The 8,691-nt window shown below is 34.6% G+C and overlaps 1 protein-coding gene across 1 annotated transcript in view; it reads right to left on the bottom strand.

Moving 5' to 3' along the window:
* Positions 1-7,299, bottom strand: part of klf12a (Kruppel like factor 12a) — a 25,473-nt gene extending 18,174 nt beyond the window's left edge. The window contains exon 1 of the mRNA XM_059554248.1: positions 7,116-7,299. The gene's annotated coding sequence lies outside the window, so the exon portion shown is untranslated. The remainder of the gene's footprint in view (positions 1-7,115) is intronic.
* Between the last annotated feature and the right edge of the window lie 1,392 nt (positions 7,300-8,691).

Below are 8,691 nucleotides of genomic sequence, written 5' to 3'. Positions count from 1 at the left end.
TATTGCGCAATGCATGCTGTAGACAGTGAAGAGTTTCAGAAAAAATGTGTTCTTTGAAAATGAGAGCTTGAATAAAAATATTTTATATATATATATATAATAAATAAATAAATATGGGCAACCATCATATCATTTTAATGTTCCTATTTGCAGGTCAGTTGACTGCAGTGACTTGAGCTATATAGCTACAGTATATGGACTGGCTTTCTGGTTCCATTGAGGGATAGCCTCTAAAGGTCAAATTTTTGGATTTGGTCTGATCTAAATCATAAATAATGAGCACAACTGTTGTTAAACTTATAGAGATTATTGTGCTCAGTTGTCCATTTTGCACTTTGTGCACTGTTACATTTTTCTGCCTTCACACCTCTGACTGCTCTCAAAATGGTTTGCTGTATATACAGAAGTGAATTAATGACATTCTCAACAGTTTTGAGAATTGTGTTTCCTGCATGGTTATAACCATTATGGTTGCAAGTATAGCTAAACTTTGCTAAACTTGCTCTGAAACTGAATTCAATTTGCTCATTAAAATGCAATATTCAAAGCAAGAAATACAGTATACTCAACTACTTTAAAATATTTGCAGGCATGTTCTAACCAAATGCACATTAAAGAACATTTCAAATTTCAGAATATTTCATATTTAAAAAATATAAAATGATAAACAGTAACGTTTTTAACACCTACATGTTGAGAAGTAAAGGAATGTGACAGTTTTATAAATAAATGTACAATTTTAGAATTTGAAAACATCTTCTAATAAAATATTTGCTAACTCTTTATTTTAAGGTCCAATTCGTGCTATTGACAAACCATTAACTATGACTTTTGCATCAATAAACTCCTAATTTGCTGCTTATTAATAGTTAGTAAGGTAGTTAAGTTTAGCTTTTGGGTAGGATTATGTAGAATATGGTCATGTAGAATATGTGCTTTATAAATGCTAATAAACAACTAATATGTTAATAATAGGCATCCAAATAGTTAAAAGTGAGAACTGGACCCAATACTAAAATGTTACCAAATATTTAGATAAAAAAATTTCATGGTTGAATATTTTTTGAATAGTGACATAAAATGTTGAATCGCAAACCAATGAAATGATTCATGCAAAAAGACTGAACCAATGAAACATTTGTGAGATGAGAAAAGGCCATGAAATTGCCATAATGACACACTTTTAGTAAACTTAAATCCAAATGAAACACATTAAAATCACAATATTTACAATACTGATACATTTTACAGCAGAAAAGCATTGCACATATATTCTGAATGTTCAATATTTCACTCAGTCCAAATAACCACCCACCAAGGTGTTTGAAATTTTTGCCTGTTTCACAGCTGGAAGAGATCTGCCCGCATTCCCATTAGGCTGTGCAACCTCAGGGGGCAGCGCTAGCCCTTCCCAGCTGTCCTGTGCATTGTGGGAAAGCCCAAGTCTGATCTAGACCAGTGCCAGAAAAGATTGAGCCCCTAAAGTGCAGCGTGAGTGCCAGTAACCAAGCATGCTAACTAGCGTGACCGCTAACCACCCAGAGACTGAACATCATACAAAGAGTAAACTTACAGAAAAGCAGTGAAGAGAGAAGGGAAGAGGAAGGGAAGGAGGACAGGAAAGGATGTGATCGCTAGAGATTATGCAGCCCTTCCAAAACAGATAATGACCAAAGAGCCTTTTTGGATACTCAAAAGGCATACATTTTTTTTACCCCTTGAATGAGATTAGCCCTCTTCCCTGAGTGTTATGATGCCCCTGCTCGTAATGAGCAAGGCAGCTGTGTTTGTTTTCCAGCAGTGCATGCTCACACAGGGCTGGGTAAGAATTGTTTTTCCTTCTCTGCCCTTGGTGAGGCTGGAAAACTCACAGCTGCATTTAAAGACTAGGGGGAAAAGCGGAGAATGTGAACAAGAATGAACAATTGCAGGTAAATAACCAAAGAAGAGACCGAAAGGAGTGAACGAGAGAGAGCAAGACTTAAAAAGTACAGCTTTTAGCTCTTCCGATGTAATTCGCCCTGACAGCAGCAGCAGGGCTGAAGACAACTGTCTGGCTTTGACAGATCCCTAACCAGGAACAGATCCCACTTGAAACTCACTCCCTCTTCCTCTTGCATTTGGAGGTCAGGCCCCACCAGGAGTGGCTGTGGGGTCAGAGGTCAAAGTTCAGTCAAAGTGTTCACAGGAAGTGCATCCGCTACAGGCTCTAGTTGTAGCCCTTTTGCAGAGCTCAGTTTAATGGGCCAGGCGGTCACTAGGGAGGTCTGTGTTTCCCGTACTGTACAGGAACCTCCCTGCCACTTCACTCTTTGTAGGTTGGTGACTCACAAAGGAGATTTAGTTCCTCTGATTTATGTTCTGCGTGCACATGTGTGTAGGTGTGTGTAAGTGCATGGCTGCATGCAAGCAGCTGGTTTTCTATGCCAAGGAGAAAATTAGTTTGAAAGCAAAAGATTGAGCTTATCGTTGAATACCTCTAGTTACATTTCCATCAGAGGTGGGTAGTAACGAGTTACATTTACTTCGTTACATTTACTTGAGTAAATTTTTTGGGTAACTAATACTTTTTGGAGTATATTTAAAGATGGGTACTATTACTTGAGTAAATTTTTTGGGAAAAATCTGTACTTTTACTTCGTTACTGTGGGCCACGCTCCTCTCGTTACTTTATCTTTATGCAATAAATGTTATAAATGCTTAAGTTTGATCCAAACGCACCGTCTACTTTTCTCTGGGCAATGAGCGATGCCCAGTCGCGAATGATTCATTCTTTTGAGTCAATTCTGTTCAAAGGCTTGTTCAAACCAGTTGGCTAACCGTTGAATTGGTTCATGAATCAGTTTGCATGAGACGTTCAGTTCCCTGCTGCGCGCGCTGAGCGTTTGAAACTGTTCACTCACAGTTGTAACGTTTAAAAACAGAAAGAGCGTTGAAGACGTGGCTTGATCTGCACTAATTTTGAAAGCAAATCTGTAAAGGCTATTATTTGCTTGCGATGAAGATCTGTATTGAATGAACACCACGTGCGCTGTCTACGGTTCAACAGGTATAACTTGGGCTACACTCGATTACAGTACACGAAACCACTATGACATTAGGTTGTTGTACGTGTAACTTATAACAGAGGGGAACCAAGTTGAATGCAGCTTCCAAAAGACAAAAAAAAGGCGATTAATATTTTATATATTTGATACAATCACGCCGCCGCGAGAACTCAGTGAGTCATATCATTAGCTGCTAAATTCAGATCTGTGATTGCTGGCTGGCGCTGAGCCAGAGACAGATGTATTTTTACAGCAGTGCGCATTATAACCAATCACACAAGATTCTGTTGAGCTTATTAAAGCATTGGCCAATCAGAGGTGTTCTGATGAGTCATCGCTGAAATGTCGGTGCTTCCCATAGACAGTAAAAGAAACTGACGGAATACCTCTTTCTGGCGAATTCTCTTAATTCGTATTAAAAATATGTCATGGCATGACACCTATATTACTTAAGTAAACAGACAGGTTTTTATTATAAATTACATAATTAGGCTACTTTGACCATCGCATATTATAATTATTAACAATTTATGAAAAGTGAGAATCCAGATATTTCATTATATAGTTCATGCTTCTGGGAATGTTTCTAATAAAAATGAAAAAAAAAAAAAATAATAATAATGCTTAATAATAATTTGCCAATATGCTGTGGCTGCTGTGAGTCAAATGATGACCCCCTTATGCCTAGACACAATTAATAATGATATTTCCACAATATCTACGCTTGCAGAAATATACATTTGTTTACATTTTTCAGAACAGATGAAAGAAGATCCGTCAATGCGCATTTGGTTCGTTATGTTCAGATGTTCAGTAACTTAGCGGTTATGTTAGGAGTTTTCACTCTTCTTTGTGTCAGAGGTTATTTATACATATATAATACATACTTATATAATTTATTTTGTGATGCAAATCAGAATTTTCATCAGCTGTTACTCCAGTTTTCAGAGTTATGATCCTTCAAAATATAAATCTAATATATTGATTTATTACCAGTGCTGGAAACCGTTTTGGTGCTTAATATTTTTTTGGAACCTGTGAGATTTTGTTTAGGATTATGATAAAAAGAACATCATTGATAGTAAATCAACATATTGGAATGATTTCTGAAGGATTATGTGACACTGAAGACTGGAGTAAAGGCTGATGAAATATATATATATATATATATATATATATATATATATATATATATATATATATATATATATATATATATATATATATATATATTTATACACACACACACATACATTACATACATTTTATCTATATATCTAAATAAAAATAGACTCATATATATGACCCAAAGTAACTAGTAACTAACTAGATTTTTTATCCGATACTTTTTTACTCTTACTCAAGTAACTATTCAGACTAGTACTTTTACTTTTACTTGAGTAAATATTTCTATAAGTACTTTTACTTTTACTTGAGTACAGTTTTTGGGTACTCTACCCACCTCTGATTTCCATTAACTGTTTTGGCTTCCAAGACTATATTAGTCTAGTGTACTGATTAGGGATAACCATCTAAAAGTAAACAATCAACAATGCCAGTATTTTGTAATATTGAAATCACTGAGTATTCAGTTTGAGTTTTATCTCAGCTGCACATGTGAATGAACAAATGTTGGTTAAACAGCTTGCCTTATTTGGGTTATAAATATAAACCCAGTTAGTGACTGTTAAGAAGTGTTGCAATAATGGGATGTTTTAAAATGTCATATCTGCACACCTTGTAGGGTCCTAATGTACTTCCACTGACCTTCCACTGTCAATTACTACATATTGCAAAAAAAACAAAAACAAAAAACAACAACAATATTTCAGCTGTTTTGGGGGTGTACAATTCAAAAGTGTAGTGACAGCTGTTGTGTTATTTTTTTCTTAATCGAAAAACAATATTGACAAGCATAATATATTGATATCTACATTGCATTAATTATAAACACTGAAAATTTTTTTATACTATGTATGTGTTTAGTTTTTTTTAATCAAAGGTCAGTTACATAGTAAATAAATAATACATGCTTCAAAAACATCAAACAATTTACATTACACTATTTATTTATTTAACTAGGTTAGTTTAGTTTATTACCAAGTAAATAATAAGTACTCTAAATGTAACTTTTTTTAAGATATTATTATTTTTTTTTTTTACATTGCACTATGTTTCTGGTATGTATGCATCTGTAAGTTTATTTATTTTTTGTTTGTTTAGTAAAGGTCAGTTCAGGTTCATTGTTCTTTTTTTACTATTTACAAAGTAAATAATTGACATATACTTCAAAAAACATCAAAACAGTTTACATTACCCTATTTATTTATTTAAATTAAAGGTTTGTTATGTTTATTAAAAAACAACAACATAAAAATCGCAAAACAGTGTTTACATCACACATTGTTTATTGTTTATTTAAAGTTTATTATTTCATTTAATTAGATGTATTTTTTCAAATAAAGGTTCAGAATCACAGTAGGTTTGCTGTGTTTTCGAATTTGAAACCGAAAATTTCACGAAACTTCGCAACTGCATCGACTACTTAAACTTTCAGCATATCAAGATTAATGCTACTCATATTGGAATAAACAAAACAAGTGTTCACAAATCCACAACAAATGTTTCCATAGCCATCTACCACCAAAAACACATTTTAAAACTTTCATCAATGGATTTACAGGTTGTAGGGATGCTGGAGCCCATACCAGCATCTCGGACCGTAGGCAGGGAAACGCCCCGGATGGATTGCCAGTCCATTGCACGGATTCTAAAAACTTGCAACACAAAATCTGTCCACACCTGATCACACCCCCTTAAACTATTGATTCAGATCTTGTTTGCACGAAGCCCACACATTCACCCTTTAGCAGCTCTCTCACGCCCACTTTGTGTTCCTAAAGACCATCTACAAAAACAACCACCCAGAGGGGAACCTGCAGAGCTCCAGCAGCCTCACCGGGTCATTTAAGTGCCACAGTGAGAGGAAAGTTTGTTTACTTTATTGACTTTTAGGTGAAGAAATGCTTCCAAAAAAAAAAAAAAACGAGACCCAGTGACCCCCGAACTTCCTCACCATGCAACTGCAGCACAAAGCTCATCCGGTGCAGACGTGACCGACACTAGACACAGATCAACACTCTCAGGTGTGGTTTCTGCTCTGCGGTGCAGAGGATGCTGTATATTTATAGCTACTTAAACTGTATTTTACTTTAATAGTACTGTGGTTTCTTGAAATGATGTCTAATTATTTTTCAGAACTTTGAAGACCTGATTGACTAGGAATACCATGTCACATACTTGAGAGGGAAGCCACTGGCAGATGGAGAGAGAGAAAACCATGCCAAATCAGATTCAACACCTCTAGTTCCTTACTGGTCTACAACAGAGCTACTGTTCTTCTGTGCACTTCTTGCATTTACGTTTATCATGAACTATTGTATCAAAAGATTTTGAAGCAGTTCCTACAGAAGTATAAAACAGACAGACAGAGAGAGCAAGAAATAGGAAGTAAATGCAACCCTGGAGTCTTTCATAAGCACCCATAAGAAAAACAAACCCATATAGCATTTATGTAACATTTATAAATGTGCAGAAGACTACTTAGATACATTAAATTAACTCTTATGTGACACAAAATAATCAGGAAGAGAGAACTTGCAGTAAAAATCACAATACTGTAAACACATTAAAATGATCAATAATGCACTCAAACAAAATAAATAATACAAATCAACAGCAACGAAGTTATAAAGAGTTCTCAAAAAAATCCAGTACTTCTGTCACACTACTTATAACTCTTACACTATTCAATCTTGAGCCCTTACATTTTACTTATTAAATGTGCAGTTATGTTAACACTCAAACTTTAAATATTCATAACAATTATTTGAATATCATTATTTATTTATTTATTATTATTCATAAAATAAAGACTTTAAGAAGCTCTTACTTCCAGTGACAATTTTACTGGCCTTTAAATGACAGCTGACAGGTCCATAGTTTCACAAACTAACAGTCTAAGGAAATGATAAACTAAACAAACAAAAAACATTAGACATTACTGACCTTGTTTATTAACCTCAGTAATTGACAGCAAGAACCACTATCCTTACAGCGTCCCTCTGTCTCCCTCTCTTCTGTCTTGTTTTCCTCTGTCGCACTTTCTAATATGACCCCTCTCTTTCTCTCTCTCTCTCCCTCTCTCTTCCCTCCTCCGCCGCCGTGTGTTTCTCAGGAGGAAATGAATGGAACGGCTCACACAGTGCTGTTCTACTCACAGGGCTTGGGTCACATGACTAGGCTGAATGAAGAGAGGGGGTGGACCCTCAGGCTGAGAGGCGAGAGGACAAGGACTGTGTGTATGTGTGTGTGTGTGTGTGTGTGTGTGTGTGTGTACTGTATGAGCATACGAGAGAGAAGGTGTCAGACTATGAAAATGTTGTGGGTGTTAACCTATGCATTTATTGAGTTAGTAGAGTTGGTTTATTTTAACTTTCTGGTGAAGATGGAGACCATCTCAAATTATTCTCAAAAGATCATCAGATACACATTCATTTTAGAGCTCTCTTATTATGTCAACAGTTGTCTTATTTGTGTATATATTTTTTGTCTCCTCTTAAAAATAAATGTTGTTCATCTGTATGGTACAATGAAAAAAAAAACTTTTAACATCCACAAAAAGCTTTCTCTGTCTTAGAAGGTTCCTTTGATTGCTAAAATGTTCTTCACAAGAAAAAAAAAGGTTCTTTTAAGAACTGTTAACTGAAAATCTAGAGTTTAACATATATATTTAAGAACATACAACTATAATATATTTTATACAATTCATAATATGTTAAAAATATTTGTAATGTTTAATTCACACCCACACCCCATATATAAGAAAATACATTCATGTATTTATTTTATTTTATCTCTCAGTTATAACCTTTAATACATTTTAAAATATATTTTGGTATGACAAGTTTAACAAAATATAGCTATACTTAATACTTAATAAATTTTTAAATATATTTTGGCCAGACAATATATATATATATATATATATATATATATATATATATATATATATATATATATATATTGCTGTATGGGCAAAATGGTTACTAAAAGTGACAAGTACTTTGGAGAGACATCATTAAATCTGGATACTTAAATTTCTATTAAGTTTCCTGAGGCATGAAATACAAACCTCTGAGCAATAAAATGTTCCTCAGGGAATGAAAAAAGTAAACAAACAATCATTGATTGATTTTTATTGCTCAGAGGTTGCTCTTTCATAGCTCAGGAGACTTAAATGAGATCTAAAATCATCTTAAAGATGAAGAAATGCCTGGATGGTAGTGAACACATGTTGTCTAGCTAGTAGAATTATGGTCCTCAAACTCTGCTACTTACAAGGCAAAAAGATCAACCACAGTAAACCACCACTGGGCCAGAGGTAACAATGCACAAGCATGTCAGTGACCTGCCCACAGAAATGGTGGTCATTGATGTATAAGGAGACTACACACACTACAAGTACACAGCTAAATATACTGAACAAAGTAGAAATAAGGTTAAAAAGGATGTGAGAATTAACGTTTTAAACAATGCAGAAATGAACTGTTTTCACCATGTGTTAATGAGCAACCAAAATGTC

This window comes from Carassius carassius, chromosome 7 (genome assembly GCF_963082965.1).
Source record: "Carassius carassius chromosome 7, fCarCar2.1, whole genome shotgun sequence".
NCBI lineage: Eukaryota > Metazoa > Chordata > Actinopteri > Cypriniformes > Cyprinidae > Carassius > Carassius carassius.
The sequence above is the reverse complement of the archived record's forward strand: the minus strand, read 5'-3'. Positions and strand labels throughout refer to the sequence as shown.